Below are 17,193 nucleotides of genomic sequence, written 5' to 3'. Positions count from 1 at the left end.
AGGCCCCACGAGAGATCATGGGGAGGAGGTGCGAGGGGAAAACTGTTGTGACACTGATTTCTTGGGCAGCTTGGAAGGGCTGTGGTGGGATCCAGAAACGGCAACCTGGAGCCCCACTGACCACTTAACTGCTCTCTTCTCCGTCAGCTTGGGAGCTTTTTCCAAGACGCTTGCGGGGTACGATAGCATCCTTTGTCATTTGAGCATCTTTATCAAGATGCTAACAGATCTGCCTGCCTTTGATCATTTGTGCTTCAAGGGAAGCTCACCAGTCCTCTGATTCTTTAATATTTTCCAGCCCTGATATATGTTAACCAAAGGATCTCACAATAGTCATCAAGGAGATGAGAAACCATAGGAGCAAGGAACCATAGGAGAATCAGATGCACCACAAGAGCATCTTGGATGGGATGGCTTTCAAAGACGGCTAAACAATTGCATGGAGGCAATTAGCCGTGATGGCTATGCCACAGACTCCCCAAATGTGTTTCACAAGGACCCCTTTCTTCCCTCTGCCCCAGTATCTGAGGGTCGTCACGTCTCTCCAGGGATTTGGTCAGAACAAAGTATATGTTGGGGAAAGGCTCCTTCTCTGCAAAGAAAATGGAGGAATCATCAGGCACCTGGCTCCCAGCCATGCTAGCACCAGTCTGGCGCATGAGGGTGGGGGACACAGGAAGGAAGCATTCCTATAGTATAGGGCACTCAATTGGCATTTCCACCTACCTGAACTCTGAGCCTTTCCCTCCTTGTTCTGGACTGCCTCATAAGGAAGATGCAAGCTCTTGCTGGAAGCCACTGGTGGGGAGAGTGTTCCTATGATTCCCAAATGTTTCAGAAGCATCTTTTTGTTCCTTTAGCTGCTTGATATAATCATAGCAGGGCAGAGGTGGAAGGGATCAGAAGGGTCATCTAGTCAAACCCCTGGCAACGCAAGGATCCTGCCCACAGCCAGCCCTGGTTGGGCTCCAAACTCCAGCCTTCTGGTTACCATTGCAATTCTGCATGGTGTGGAGAAAGGGGAGAGAGAAATGTGTTGCTTACACTCTCATAACACTGATATGAGATCCACACCATGCAGCCTATTCAATAACTAAAGTCTAAAGGGCTGTCACATGGAGGATGGAGCAAGCTTGTTTTCTCCTGCTCCAGAGGCCCTTAGAGCCTGAAGCAGTGACTCTCCTTCCTTGAAGGTTTTTAAGCAGTGCTTGGATGGCCATCGGCCATGTATCTTCTAGTTGAGATTCCTTCGTTGCATCCAATACACCTTTAAAACACATGACTTCCCCCGAAATGATTCGTGCCATTGTGGCTTCCCTCTCACAGACCTACAATCCCCAGAATCCTTAACAAACTACAATTTCCAGGATCATTTGGGGGAAGACATCTGGTTTTTAGAACAGGGATGGAGAACCTGCAGTTTGCTCACCCCCATTTCCTAGGAACCAGGAATGGGAGGCTCAAGTGCTTCTAACAGTATGGTTATAGGGAGCAGCGTGTATAAAATATTGAATGTAATAGGGTTATTAGGGTAATTGTATCAGAATTATTATGGGAATGTTGGGGGGGAGAGATTGTGGAATTCTGGTGGTGAGTGACGATTGGATGAGGATTTGAAAGGGAGTTTGAGGCAGTTGAGAGTCAGTTAAGAGCGGTGGGTTCTGGAGGGGGTGGTTGGGCAACTAACTATTCCGTTTAGAATTAGTAGTCCAGTTGTCATTTTTGGAATAAAGCAGCATATAAGATGAAGTGGATTTGAAGCCATAAGCTCAGGTACACACATCATCCTACAATCATTTAGTGAATCATCCATACAGTCTCCTTTAGTGAAGGTGCAGTATCTAGGATCTAGACCAAACATTGATATTTTTGCTCTTTTCTAGTTTCATAGGTTTATGTTCTGGTTCTAATGATGTAATAGGGGTGGGGGCTCTTTAAATACTGGGGGCTGCCGCACACCCCTTTTCTTTTTTTAAATAAAATAATAATTTCCCCTAGTTTTCAAAAACGCATGCGTTGTCTCTTTCTTCAGGTTCTTCAGTTAAATTTGTTGTGAGACACTAGTGTTATATGCAGTATAGGGTTGGGAAGAAAAGAGGGCAGGACTGCAACTCCCATTATCCCTAACAATGGCTCCTCATGTTAGTTATCCTTGCTCTACTATTTAGTTGAGAAAGCAATCAAGTCCAAACCATGCTTGTTCTTCTGTGCCTGAAGGCCTAGTCTTCCTCAATAACAGTTTTAGAATATGCTAAGGAAACCTTTGGGAAGATTTTCTGTCCAAGTTAAAGCAAACTTTTACAGACAATATCCCAACAGGTTTTGCATAAAAGAGTGGCAGGCACATTATACACGCACACCAGCAAGGAATTGTCAGGAGAAGGAAAGAAAAAGTGAGTTTTGGTTCTCGTAGTATTTATTGTCCAAACTATGGGGTCATTGTAAATGGACTTTTTAAAATTGTGGTATCCCTCCTTTCCTTCCCCTCTGCAATATATCCACCCTTAGAGGCTGGCTCCATTTCAGTAGCCAAGAGTGATCTTAGTACCCTTTTGTCCTAGGAACAATTGTTGCTGAGCAGAGATGAACTGGTCTCAGGCAGAAAGAGGCCCTTTTTCTTTTTAAATCACAATTCCACCCCTCCCCACCAGATTACTTTTGGCAGTGAAGGTAAAACCTCGCTCTTTTCACCAAAATGACAGAGCAAACATTGTCCTTTAAAACATTCACTGGGGGCCTTGTTAAGCTGAGGGAATGCACATGGCTTCCCTTACCCAGATAGCAAAGGTTACCCATGTGTTCTGCTGCTGATATACTCTAGCAGCAGGAAGGATGCATGTATCTTCAACCTACATGTTAAATACTCCAAACACAACACAGCAATAGCTGGCTAATCCCTTTTACATCTAAAATGTTACAAGTTTTACTTCTTTTGTATCTCTTAAAACAGTAGCTAATCATAAGAATTGATTCTACAAATATGCACTACAAGTGACAATAGTTCTCTGTCACATAATGACACACACAAAATTAGAAGGTGGTTGTATTTTCATGATTGCCATCAAAATGCATCTCTTAAAAAGTAGATCCCAGTGATTTCACTTCAATTTTTGCCACTGAAGAATACACACAGGATTTTTTGTAAAGAGATACAACATAAGTTTCAGATGAAAAAGTTATTTAATTGGAAGTGAGCTTTCTCCAGATGAAAGAAAACATTTGCCCTGGGTAGCTGGTAGTTCTCCTATACACTATCTGCTTTATTGTTCAACTCTCTAAATGAAACACACACAAACACACATTCCTACATAAAATCATTTAAAAGGAGGCAATGGAAACTTGTGGTTAGAGGGCTAGACTAAGATGAGGGAGACCCAAGTTCAAATTCCCACTCAGCTGGGACATTTATTGGGTTTTCACAACCTGCAGGCCTTTGGGAGGAATTTGGATTTTCAGGTGGGGAGGCCATTCCAACCTTCTGTTTGTTTGTTTGTTTGTTTTCTGCAAGGGTAAGAAGACTCTTTGATCCAAGTATTTTCCTAATCTGCATCTCCGCCCACTTAGGCCTCCAAGATGTACACAATGGACATCTACATAATATAAGGAGCAAAACACTTAGATACAGCCAACTTTTTCCTCAAACACTCAAAACGTACAACAGTTTAATATTACGCCATTTTCTCTTGAGCACAATAATAAAGCAAGTTGAAAACAAACATGAAAAAGAAAATTTGATTAGTTCCATTCTCTCAAATACACTCAAGATCCTTGTCACAGTTTTCCAATAGTCTCCCCCCCCCCATATAAAAATGAATTTAGTAAGTCAGAGCATTGCAGATGTTAGATTAGGAGAATTGAGCCAATTTGTTACTGGAGCAAGTTATCCATATGCAGACAGATATGCAGACATTAAATTCTGAAGTGACTGGATGCTCTGGGATGAGATCACTAAACCAGTTAAGCAAAACTATTTTGTCATAACTTTGATTCTGAACACAGACCTTAATCTTAATCCTTAAAACTTCATCTATCAATTGACTTTCTTTACCAGCATAATGTTCTATTCTGAAATTCTGTTTTGACTACACAACTCAGATGTTGAAATAAACAGCAATTTGATAGTACACAAGTTCTCAGCTCTGTTTCTTGCTTTACTAATATGAATGGAACAATATTGCCATTATTTTGCACATTGATCTATTGAACTTGATTCAGCACAGCCGCAGCAAACCTTTAAAGTTGCATAGCAAGACTCCGTTAAATAGCTGCCAATTTCTTGGCAACCAAATCCATCAAGCTTTGCTAAACCCAATCTTACACTAAGCAAATGAGTCCCACCCCCCAGCAGAATTTCTTGACTGACACTTACCTAGAAATAAATTTCCCAATGATATTCAAAGACTTTAGCTCTTTGGGAGGGAAAAAGACAGTCAAGACTATTCAACAAAAGATCTCCCAGCAGGTGCTGACCTGCTGCTTCAAGATATGGAACATGTAAGAACTTGTGCACAGACAGAGCACTGAGGTAATGCTGATCTAGGCACCCACCTCCCCAAAGCATGCACACGCAAGAACCTTGTGTAATCAGACCTTGACAAGCATTTCCATGATAAGGAAAAATCTATGACCTACCTCTCAGCAGTAGCTTCCAGTTTGATACCCCAAAACCAGACACACACAATTGTAAGGTTGCTTCTATTTGAATGTCATCAGATTTATTTTTATAAGCTCTCTCCAAACATGGATGGGGAAATAATATCAAGGCAATGAGGTAAAAACCCAAATAATGGTTTTGGTACAAGGGAAACCATGTATCTGGGATACTTTCAGCCCTCACCACAGAAGTCTACATTCAACTAACAAATCAAGTGAACACCTGAAACAAAATATTGGTACTGCGGGTAGTGCCTCTGCAAAGGGTGAAAATTAATTTGTGAAAGAACTGTAGCATTGTTGGGGGCTTCCCCCCCCCCTGGCAATTTTCAAAATCAAATATTTATTCTAAAATACATAGAAATAGGACAAAATAAATCATTGCTGTTCCTCTTTATTACTATGCCCTGTAAGCATATGCTAAATTAGCAATTCAACTTTTTTTTTTTTTAGCTTGGCCCTGGAGAGAAATTTCTATTTTGACAGCTAAATATTAAACCGCAGGACACATCATTCAGAACAATGAGTTTCCTTTCAGAGCTGACTTCCCAACCACAATCAGCACTAAACACTTCAATACATTTCAATCAATTCCATCAACATCCCACTTGGTTGAAAAAACAATGGAAAAACAAAGGGCCTTGGCTCTAGTCAGCTGACAACAAAAGAAACATGGAGCCTTTTGTAGCGCTACAAAATAGATGAGTTTGTAGCATATCACCACAGCCACCACTGCTTGGAAAATACCTCTCTGAGTTGAAACACATCAATAAACAGAAAGGCTCAACTGGACAGCATGCAGAGAAAACTGGGAAAGAGAAACCTGGCTAAACAAAAGAAGATGTTGCAATTCCAAAGAGTACAAGCAGTAATCTAACCAATAGTGTCTATTAATTTTACAAATTTCAGTGAAATGTTGTCTTAGAATTGCTTGAAAGGATTCTCTAACTTCAGTGTTAGAAACTGAGATATGAAAGCTAGGAATTAAATGGCACCTTAAACCTAAGTTATGGGCGCAACAGCGGAATGTCTAGGTGTGCTATTTTAAAATAATAATACAAAGCTGAAAATGAACAAACTGCAGCTAAAATATTGTGTTCATTTTTCACATGGTCAATTCCTTCCCCTGCCCACCCCCTAATATTCTTAAGAGGGTCTCTTCTCCAGTCTTCAGAGAGTAGCTGGAAGTGGAGAGGCAGAAAAAGATTCTCTTTTCTTTCCACTCTGCAGTTTAATGTGAAATCTTAGGCGCAGTACTGCGCCCAGAGCTCAGAAATTGCTCACACTAATGAAATTCCCCGTTGCAAAATGCACCTGGAACAATGGGAGTTTGGAACACTGACCAACCTGTACTGTTGACATGTATATACCTAACAGACTTTCTCCATGGAAAAAAGTCTATGGATTTAACTAAACGGTGAAATTGGAAACTCTTACAGCAAAGACACAAAGGACCGTAACAGATATTTGAATATCATAAAAATAACGAGGACAAACATATGATTTAACTTAATAATAAATGATCTGTATAAATGCTAAGCTGTAAGGAAGTCCAGTTTGCAGATGGCCCCGGATTACTTATATTAGGATGGTGAAAACACAAATTGTGAACAGCTCCAAAAAGGACTACCTGGGTAACAAATAGGCAAATGAGATCTATCTTAAGTAAATGTAAAGTGTTATACACCGGAGCAAACAGTTCAATACAGTATAAATTTGAGCAAGCAAGCAAGCAGTCGCTAGCTTGCTGTAATGATAAAAAGGTGGGTTATTATGTTTAGATCCCACTTTTCCTCCAAGGATCTCAAGGTGGTGTACATATTTCTTTCCTCTTCTTATTATCCTCACAACACCCCTGTGGTAGGTTAGGCTGACAGACCATGACTGGCACAAGGCCCCCAGCGATCTTCATGGCTGAGTGAGGATTTGAGCCCTGGTCTCTCAGGTCCTAGTCAAGCACCCAAACCATTAAATCATACTTGCTCTCACTTGCTAATATAGATAAGAAAAACAATCCATGTTATAATACATTTATACAAGTGAAGGGGTAACAATCAGTTCCAATGACAGATAGATAGAATGGTGCCAAGCAAATAGGTATGAAATTGGCCACAACTAAAGTCTGTCCATCCCAAAAACTATTTAAAAATAAACAAAACAGGTATAATTTGAGTGGTTAGTAAGTATGCATTTGTGTGAACTGCTTTGCTTGCAGTACCTTTTAAAATCAATGTGGTAATGAAGTTATCCACCTGTTTTCTTTCCTTTTTTAAAACAAAAAAACAAAAACAAAACAACTCCAGTTAGGTTCCATTAAACACCATCAATGAACACTAAATAAAACAACAATCAATAAGATCTCATGAGATCAAGGAATTAATGAATCTGTGATAATGTTCTTTTATTTATGCTTATGGCAACTTTTTTACATATAATTATCAACAGCTCAACACAAGCCAGTCGCAAAAGCTGTGAATTCAATCTTGGGCTGGAATACTGTTTAGGGGGTTCGCTTGAGGAGGTTGATGCTGGTATTGATATTAATCATTTGTATCTTTATTTTAGTTCTTATGATTTATGTGGAAATTGTTCAATTTCGTTATGTACTTTTTGATGTTTTATTTATTATTTAAGACTACTTTTGGTTATGTTTGGTTATGTTTTGATTATGTCTTCATGTTGTAAGCTACCTTGAGCATGGTTTGAACTATGGAAAGGTGGAATACAAATAAAATGATGTGTGTATTTTTCAGTTAATGACAGTATTAAGCCCCAAGCTAATCGTTTTAAGATAATACTGGACTTGGCCATATGGTTGTGTTTATATGGTGATCCACAAGGATTTGTCATGGAAATCTTCACTAAATAAGAAACTGTTTCTATATTTAACCAACCGTTTACTCACATCCAGAGCAGGCAATCTTAATGTGTTGTTAAATGGACATGGCAGAGTCTGGAGTGGAGATCAAGTAAGATTTGGGATAGAGAGGCATCTGGGTGGCTCAAGGGATTGGTAACAGGATACACTACTTTTCAACGGCAAGGCACTGGTTTAACTTAAGATAGCTCATAGTTCAAGAAAAGATTGTTCAACAGCTGTGAGAAATTAATTGGTAGTCTCAACAGAAGCTATGGAGACTATCAAGATTTTCATTGCTAATAGTGTCATCATAGTCATTACTTTTGCTGGGAAAATTGGGTACTTTCAAGTTCGACAGAACTCTCTTTCGCCCCCAGACAAAATATAATCAAAGATCCAATGGATTGTGTGAGGTATGCTATCATTCTCACATAATACAAAAATGTAATGGGAACAGAGGAGGAAATGGGCATTTGTTTTCATAATTATTACATTTATTTCCCATATTTCTTTCATGGAAATTAGAAGCAGCACACAGAACATTCAAGGCTACCATCCACATGATGAAACCAAGCAATGTTAGCTTTAGCAAAATTACTGCACCATATGCCTTGAGACTATTTCCTTATATATACTTTGCTCTTCCAGGTCACAACCAAGATGAGATAGCCCCACATACACGATCAACCAACAGCAGTTCTTTATTTGTTTGTTTGTTTATTTGACCATTTAATACAACAAATTTAGGATTCAAGGACCTCCACTACCAACAACGTTTAAACAAGATTAAAACAACAATAAAGCATAATAATCTACAAAGTCAGGGAGAATCAACAGAGAGATTGCTACACAGAAATCTACGCTTAAAACTACCGGTACATCTAAATCAACCAGTCAAGCAGTATCAACTCATCACACAAGCCTTGCTAAATAATCAAGTTTTCACTGCTCACCTAGAGGAGACCAGGCAGACCTCTCTGAGAGTTGTGGTGCCACAATTGAAAAGATGCACACCACATCACTTCTAGAGTAAGGAAAATAGAGGTGTTCAAAAACTGACTTGAGGACAAGGCAAATGCAGTGGGAGAAGTACCTATGCTCTTTTGGTTGTCTTCACCAACCACCTGCAGGTGCAAGTACACCATAGCTCCTTAACAAGGTACTAACGGAGGGAGGAGTTTCCTAGTTTTCCTAGATAAAAACCTCAATTTTAGCTGTGGTAGCATCTCAGCAATCACCAAGCATGGTTATCAGCACATGCACTTAGGACATCACAAAAGGAAGCACAGCACAACAATATTGGCTCAGATTCCTGGCTTTCTATGAAGCATCACTTGACAGTCCAAAAAGCCTAATGGATAAGATTGTACCAAGAGCTAAAAGGAGAACCTGAAGTACCGGTATGTACCTGAACAACTCTACACTTTTCACTCTCATTTGAGTGTGCTGATCTTGTTTCTGAGTGAGCATTACAATTCTCGGTTTCAACTGTATTAACTAGTCTGACCTTTGCCTTACTTGAACTTTGATGGAAGTAATGAAGCAGGGGGGGGGGGTTTACTACACTGGCTTCATGAATCGGCTTATTGAATTACTGTTTCTGTCAAACTGTTTTCTATCTAAACTAAATAATTCAGGCCTCAATAAGTGGCATACTCCTTGCTTAAACTAACTGTACTACATACACACACACACACACACACACACACACGTGTGTGTTTAAAAGCAAATCAATTTGTTCATTTTATCCCTTTCATCTACGCAAGCTTTCCCAATGAATAACCGAAATGGCTCCTGATACAAGTAAGAAAGTTATTTAGACTAAGCATTAAGAAGAACTTCCTTATTGTACAAGCCGTTTGACATAGGAGCCAAATCCTAGGGGCCTAGATCCCTTCAAATGGTGTGCACACTTGTTGTTTTATTAGCAAGGAAATATGCTGTAGTGTATTGGAATATGGTGGACTTTCCTTTGTTAGACATTTTTAAGCAAAGGCTGGATGACCACCTTTCAAAGATGCTGCAGAAACACATTTACTGCATTGTCAGGGTAGGAGATAGACCACGACTTCTGAGGTCCCTTCCCACTCTGATCCTACAATTAGCTACAGTGTATGTTTGCAGGGATGCGGGTGACGTTGTGGGTTAAACCACAGAGCCTAGGGCTTGCTGATCAGAAGGTCGGCAGTTCGAATCCACGCGATGCGGTGAGCTCCCGTTGCTCAGTTCCAGCTCCTGCCCACCTAGCAGTTCTAAAGCATGTCAAAAGTGCAATTAGATAAATAGGTACTGCTCCAGCAGGAAGGTGAACGGTGTTTCTGTGCGCTGTTCTGGTTCACCAGAAGCGGTTTTGTCATGCTGGCCACATGACCCGGAAGCTGTATGTCAGCTCCCTCGGCCAGTAATGCAAGATGAGCACCGCAACCCCAGAGTCGGACACGACTGGACCTAATGGTCAGGGGTCCCTTTACCTTTACTATGTTTGCCTAATTCAGTTTTGACTTTGCTACAAGGGTTTATGCCAGGGACCATATTACAGTGTTTCAGAAACAAGGCGAGAAATCTTATTTGCATGAGCATTTAATTTTAGGGGATAATCAGAAGATTCTGGAGACAAACTGTTATTACCTATCCCCAGTGCTATTTTGATATAAAAAGAGGTGCCGGAGCTCACCATGAATGTCTCCCTCGTTCTCTTAGAATGGCAATGGCATCCACCTGAGAAGTGCTGGAACTGAGTTTCCCCAAGTTCCTGCTAAAAAAAGCCCTGCCTATCTGATCTTCTGAGGATACATAAAGTAAAAAAATTAAAATGTAAAAATTGAATTATGCATACATTTTCTGTACTAACAATACTGAAAGCAATCACTTTATTATACCCACAATGCCCATAGCAATTCTCTTTTCACTGATTTACTGATCCAACAAAAGGAGTGTAGTACCTGCAAAGTTTTAAGAGCTTTGTTTTGGTTTATTTTTAGGACTCTAATCCTTGATTACAGAACAGCAGCCATAATCATTCTTCAGAACAGGAGACTAAAACCTTTAACAATAGAACCATGTAGCTGTATTCTAAAAGAGAAAGTGCCCTCCCTCTTGTGCGTTTGCAGGGAATTATGCTGTAAAGGGGAAATGATGTTTAGTTTCTATTACAGTTACATAAGTGATCCAAGAGTATTCATTTATCAGTATGATATTACAGTACTTAGGAGTATTTTTTCCTGTTACTGAATAGTTTGAATATTGAGGACATTTTCAAAACTTCCCAAAACTAGGGCTGCATAGGTGGGCATCAGACACATGTTCTACCCTAATACAACAACATACTCCATATGATTAGGCCAATTAAAACCAGCATCCAGATTTTATGTTCATGTAATTCTGCTACAGTGAAGAATGCATTATCTATTAGCAAAACAGACTGTCTTGGGCAGGCAGAATATGTAGCCCTTTTAAAGAACTCATTATCAGCCTAGCAAGAATACATGTACTATAGAGCTATCGTCACTGCATCTCCTGAATAACATTTTTAGTTGCAAACTTAAAGTCTTCCAAAATAGTATTCAGACTTCAGTTTTAGTAATTAATCCTGCTACACTGAAATAACTAAGAAACAAGTTTTAATGTAGCTATTCAAAATTATATTCCAGCAGAAAGCATCCTTAGCTGCTCTTAACAACACAGCAACACAGTTTTTTTTTTCCTAACAAGAAGTCTTTTTATTCCCTCATTAATCACATCCTGGATTTCAAGTATGTAAGAACATGTTGATTTTCCTCCTTTTAAATGGATACAACAGGCTTTCAAAAAAAGAATAAGCCTGCCTGCTCAACCATGCCTAGTTATTTGTGATCCACTGTCAGTCACACAGCACAATCCTATGCATATTTGTTCAGAAAAAAAGTCCCACTGTGTTTAACGGATTTGAGTCCCTAGTATCCATGAAGACTGAAAGAAAAACAACTACTCTTGTCCATTTAAAAAGCTCTTTACATATCTGATGTGTATAACCTCTGATTACACAAATTAGGCCAATTTTGTGCCAATACAAATTGATGTAGCTTTTTATGTCAGGTGCATGCTTACACACATTAAATGGCAAAGTCAGGTTCCAAGACAGCAGTTGGTTGTTCAGTGGAGCACAGCAATGAATAATTCACCCACATGATTTCTCCTGTATACCAGTAAAACTGTTCCTACTTGTGTGTGCCCACTGATTAACTTCCAAGAAGGATGGGGAAGCAACAATCTTTCTCAAGATTGCCCCTGGTTATCCTAATGATTTCCTGTCCCATTAGTTGCATGCATGCATGGAATTCACACCTGCAAACAGCAGCACAGGAATTAACTTGTAAAAGGGCTGATAAGAAAGGGTTCTCATATGCACTATCTCACAGCAAGCTGATGGGGAACCTGTGAAGGAGAAGGCTTCATTGTAAGGAAGAGCAAAACCCTCCCACCTTCTCCAGCCTCATGGCAGGGGTCTGACTTGCAAGAAGAGTAGAGCCCACTTTGTGATACAGCAGGAGTTGGAGCTGTTCTGCTGTCCTTCCTCAGAAAACAGTGTATTGGGAAACATTGCTGAGGAAAAGCAGCTTTCCTGCAGCCAAACTCAAAAGAGGAACCTGATTCAGCAACTCCAGCTGGTATTAGGAAACATTCCAGGAAAAGCTGGTGTGAAAGCAACATAACTTGTAATACAACAGGGTGCCACAACACCTCTTCCTTTGTTGAACCTGTGGGAGCAGACAGAGCTGAAACCGCCTACATCAGAGCTCCTTTTATTCTAGGACTGTACTGAAGACTGTACTGATGTTTTACTGTCTAACAGTTTATTCAGCAGCTTTATAAAAATGTTTTGACACTGGTACATCAAAACTCTTCACACATGAGTCATTTAACTTCCTTCTAAATTCTGTATCTTGATCTTATTTGTCACTTGTCTCTTACATGTCATTTTATGTGTGCCCCAAATTTCTCTTTCCTTTTAACTCTGTTACAAAGATACTCTCCCGCATGTGCCCACGGGCATTCTGGGGAAACCAAGGTAGAAGTTGCTGTGAAGTTTCTCTTCCCATCATCACAGTCTGCCCCATCACAGTCCTGGCATGGGAGACAGACAGTGTGGCAGGCAGCACTGGACAGTGGTGGCTCACAGCAGCAGTGGATGATGGTGCTCAGCCCAGCACTAAGAGAAGCGAAGCAGTTGGCAAAACTCCTGCAGCAGCCATCATCATCTTCATTTTCCAGGGAGCAGAGAGCTCTTTACCCAGACCTCTCTCAAGCCTGGCAGAAGTCCTGTCCTTATTGAATATTAAAAGATACGACTGTGCTGCTATCCTAACAAGTAATTTTTTAAAAAGAGGATAGGTTTCTGTAGATAGTTGGAACAGATGAGACTAAATTCCTCACCCTCTGCATGCTTGTTATTGTATAAAAGCAATCAGTGCATTTTAACTAAGAATAAAATACAGCTCAGGGGAACATTTTCTCTTTGGCTAAATAATACAAAAGTTGTCTAAAGTACCATTTTCCCTGTTTAAATTCATGAAATTTGAAGCTGCATTCAATGGGAAATGGCTGTTGTTTTTATACATTGAAGGAATCTAACTTTCTGAAGTTTTCATGGGGACCTCTCCTGACCAAAAAGACTTTTTATACAAGGTGCATAATGTTTGATGGAAACATTGTTTGATGTTTGATGGAAACAAAATAGAATCTACTCCTAAATTACAATGGTAAAGAGATCTAAACATTCAAACTATGCTTCAGTTCATGGGAAGGCATCATGAACCAGACCCATGCAGAGCTTGACTGAGGCAAGAGTCCCCGGTAAGCTGGGAGACCCAGGGTGTTCTTGGCATGACAGCATAAATCCAGTAGGCCCTGGCCAGTTTAGCCCATCAAGGCCCAGGACAAGTGTACCCAGCTGCCCCCTGCTCTTCATAGGCCTGTAATGAACCACATCAAATTGCACTGCATAAATATTTACAGTATTTTAGATGTGATATTGTATACTACTTACATTACAGAGAAGATATACCGATTTAATTAGTGCATATCTAGTGAGACTATGAGGTCACCCAAAACTAATGGAATTTTTTTTCTATGTGTCAAGGATATTATTGAATACATGATTCCATTCATGCCTATAGTTAGTTTGCATGGCTGTGCGAAACATCATGTTAGATGAGGACAGAGGCAGCTAGTTGGTACTGTAAGGATAAATACAGGTAGAATTCTTTAATTTTTAAATTCTGAACTCAATATAATTTGCCAAGTATTAATAGTGCCTTCAGAAAATTCTCATCTTGAAATACCAGCTATAGTTTAAAATGGATTTGAAATGAATTACACCCTGATAAATACAGTACCTGATTTCCCACAAACCTTCTAAAAATGTTTCTCCAGGGTCCCTTCAAGAACCACAAAACCAGTACTAATAAAATGCAGTAGTCAGCCCCACTATGTCATTATGTTCAGTTGGACTTGTTTCCAGATAAGTGTGCTTAGGACTACAGTGAGAGAATTTCTGCAAATTTAATCTCGAAAAGGGATACTAGAGGCATCGTGTTTCTTTGCACGTGTATGTAGATATGACTACACAGTAACAAGACATGCAGCTATTTTATAGGCTAGGGTGGTTTTCTTTGAGCTGTTTATATAGCATATTATAGTACAGTATAAGACAATAATGTATTTAAACTACAGGTTTTTTTAAGTGGGAAAAGAACCACTGTAAAACAGTGTCCCTAATCCAGACAACTAATCAAAAGATAGCACAGTTGATGGTATGAAAACCCACTGAGAGGTCTGGGGAAATAAATTGGGTCCCCCTGTCAGGGGAATTAAATTTTAGAACTTAAATCAGACCTAACTGAGGTCAAACTCATCCAAAAGATCCTGGAGTTGCACAACATATTTCAGAGTGCACATACAGTACACACAAGTTGTTCATCAATGCTCTTTCTGAATGGAGAATATACATGGTACTCTCTTGCGGCTACCAATCATGAGGGAGATGAGATTTCATTGCATGGAAGAGCAAAACCCTCCCACCTTCTGCAGCCCACTGGCAGTGGATCTATTTGCAGGAAAAGACTGGAACCTGCTTTGCAGAAATTTAAGGAACCCTGGTTGCCATTACTCATTTTCCCATTAAGAAAACCCTGATAAACTTGTATAACTCAACAATCTGCATAATGTAGTTTGAAAGCCAATGCCATACAGTATGATGAGCAGCCTTTATTTCAAAACACCTCTGCCTTCTGTTATTAGGAAGATGCAGAAAGTGAATACAGTAGCTCAATAGTGTCTTTATATTGTAATTTCAGCCTTAATCCACAGTTTTCAAATTATAAGATTTCCTAAAGGTTACCAGGCATTTCTAGTAATGCATAGTGTGAAGCAGGGAACAATGAAAGAAGCATGATCCTTCAGAATGGAGCAAAGGAGATCTGTGGAACCTTAAAAACAGGTTTACTGTCACATAAGTATTGTGGACCTCTTTTCTTGCCAGATAACACACACACACACACACACAAAATTGTGGGAGGTATTTTAAAGAGTTAGGTCCAGGCTGCAGGAGGCTGTAAAATGTTAAATAGCAGTAGCTGGCCTGCTAAAGCCCAAATTTATACAAACAAGGATAACGAAATAGCCCATACCAACAGACCCAATGTTTTGCCGGAACCCATATGAACATGCCTGACAAAATGAGGATAACACTTTTCTGCATCTGATGAATCCGAGTCTTTAAGATTATTCAACAGGATGTGTTTTGTTACAGTTTCGGGGTGTGTGTGTGTGTGACAACTGCATTCTCTAGCTATGCTGTGCCCATTTAACACCTGTAGCGTAACAAAGCAACAACAAAAAGGCGCTCACACCAGGATTGGGGGGGAAATGGGATTAAGAGTCTAGTTCAGCATTTACACGATATTGGGGGAGACGGGGGGGTGCCCTGAAAAAACGGGGGTGGGAACAATGTGAGTGAAATTGGTGGGGGATTTACCTTCCCCATATTTCGAGGGAATTGGAGGGGGGAGCTTTTCCCGCCCCCCCCCCAAAAAAGCCATCCTCAAAGCCAGGGTCGCGCGCCGCCTTACTCCCCGCCCCGCGAGGTCTCTGTGCTCCCCGGCTTCGAGGCACCCGGCTTCGAGGCGGGCTCAGGATCCGGCCCAGCTTGAAGCAAGGCCCTCTCCCCGGCCCGCTCCGAGGAGTTTAAACGGGGTCTACCAACTTATGAGTACTCACCGCCGGCCAACCCTGCCCGTTCCCCCTCAGGAGCGTCTCTCGCGAAGAGCATCGCCTCGCCTCCTCGGCTGCTTCGCCTCCTTCCCCGCCCCCCTCGCCCTTCGGGCCGCTGTGTCACTACTGCTATAGCTACGGGGAGCCAAGGCAACCGCTTCTCGCGATAGCTCAGGCGCGAGGGAACGCGGCCCGAGAGACAGACAGACAGACAGACAGACAGACAGATTGACTGACTGACTGACTGACTGACTGACAGAGAGACTGCTGCCTCGGCTCGCGGACGGGGCGGGGGGGGGGATGTGGCGGCGGAATAAAGAAACCCAAGTATCGCGAGAGCGAACGAGACCCTCCGCCGCTACTGCAGAATGTACATAAATAATAAAGAGTTGTGAAGTTGGAAAGGATATTAAACAGCTGGTTAATAGCCAGATGCGATAACCCATTACGCCCCCGGGGGCGGGGTGTTCGTGGTTGGGCTGCTCGGGAGCGCCCTTTGATTTCCTTGATGTTTTTAAGTGGTCCTGGGAAGATACCAGTTCTCTATCCTGCTCTGTTGTAAGGGGGTGTTTTCTCAGCAAATAATAAGCTAACAATATTTTTTCCCCTTTTCTTCTGGGGGGCCATCTGAATGCATCCGCCTGATGTAATTAGCCAGCAAAGAGCTTCTCTCCTTAGCTTTTACTTGCTTTCATTTATTTATTGAATTTATATACCGCCCTATAAGCGGAGGTCTCGGGGCGGTTCACAGAAAAGATCGCAATATATAAAATCAAAATAATAACAATAACCCAATAACATTTCCCCCCCCCCAAAAAAAGAGCCACATTTTAAAAGGGTATATAGGATGTCAATCAGGTCAACCAAAGGCCTGGTTAAAAGGGAACGTTTTTGCCTGGCGCCTAATGGTGTATAATGAATTAATAAAAGACTGAATAACTGTAACATAGGATTCTGCCTCAATCATCATTTCCACCTTTGCTTTCTTCAGGCTGGCGGCGAAAGCTTGCTCTCTAATGTGCAGCAGGTGGTCCTTGAGATCGCATTGTTTTTAAATTCTGTGTATGCCTGAGCATTCTATCTCAGAATGTATACTGGCAACATCTGTCTCAAGCAGGCCTGGTGCCCAGGGCTGAGCGGCAAACAGCAGGGATGGCAGATGATGCAGCAGCAGAACTTTGCACCTGCAAACCCAAAATGCTCTGGCACTGCCATCATACTTATATCAGCCCCTGGAATTCAGACGTGGGCATAGAGCTTCATTCAGCAGCAGCACACACAGACTGACCGTGATTCAGACTAGGGAGGGCAGTCTGGCAACGGTAATGAATAAAGCCACAGGCCTGCACATCTGAACTTGGCAGCATCCACAGTGCCATCTCTGTTTCCAGAATGTATGCATCAGGGGCAAGTTCTGAGGCTTTAGCAGT

The 17,193-nt window shown here is 41.1% G+C and overlaps 1 protein-coding gene across 4 annotated transcripts in view; it reads right to left on the bottom strand.

The window, feature by feature from the left end:
- USP54 (ubiquitin specific peptidase 54) overlaps positions 1 to 15,863 on the bottom strand; it is an 88,902-nt gene extending 73,039 nt beyond the window's left edge. For 3 of the 4 annotated variants that reach the window (XM_033148601.1, XM_033148605.1, XM_033148604.1), the window contains exon 1: positions 15,770 to 15,863. The gene's annotated coding sequence lies outside the window, so the exon portion shown is untranslated. The remainder of the gene's footprint in view (positions 1 to 15,769) is intronic. The other variant, XM_033148602.1, reaches the window with a different exon arrangement.
- Between the last annotated feature and the right edge of the window lie 1,330 nt (positions 15,864 to 17,193).

Source organism: Lacerta agilis, chromosome 5 (genome assembly GCF_009819535.1).
Source record: "Lacerta agilis isolate rLacAgi1 chromosome 5, rLacAgi1.pri, whole genome shotgun sequence".
In the NCBI taxonomy this organism is placed as follows: Eukaryota; Metazoa; Chordata; class Lepidosauria; order Squamata; family Lacertidae; genus Lacerta; species Lacerta agilis.
Note: the sequence above shows the minus strand (reverse complement) of the source record. Positions and strands in the feature narration are given on the sequence as shown.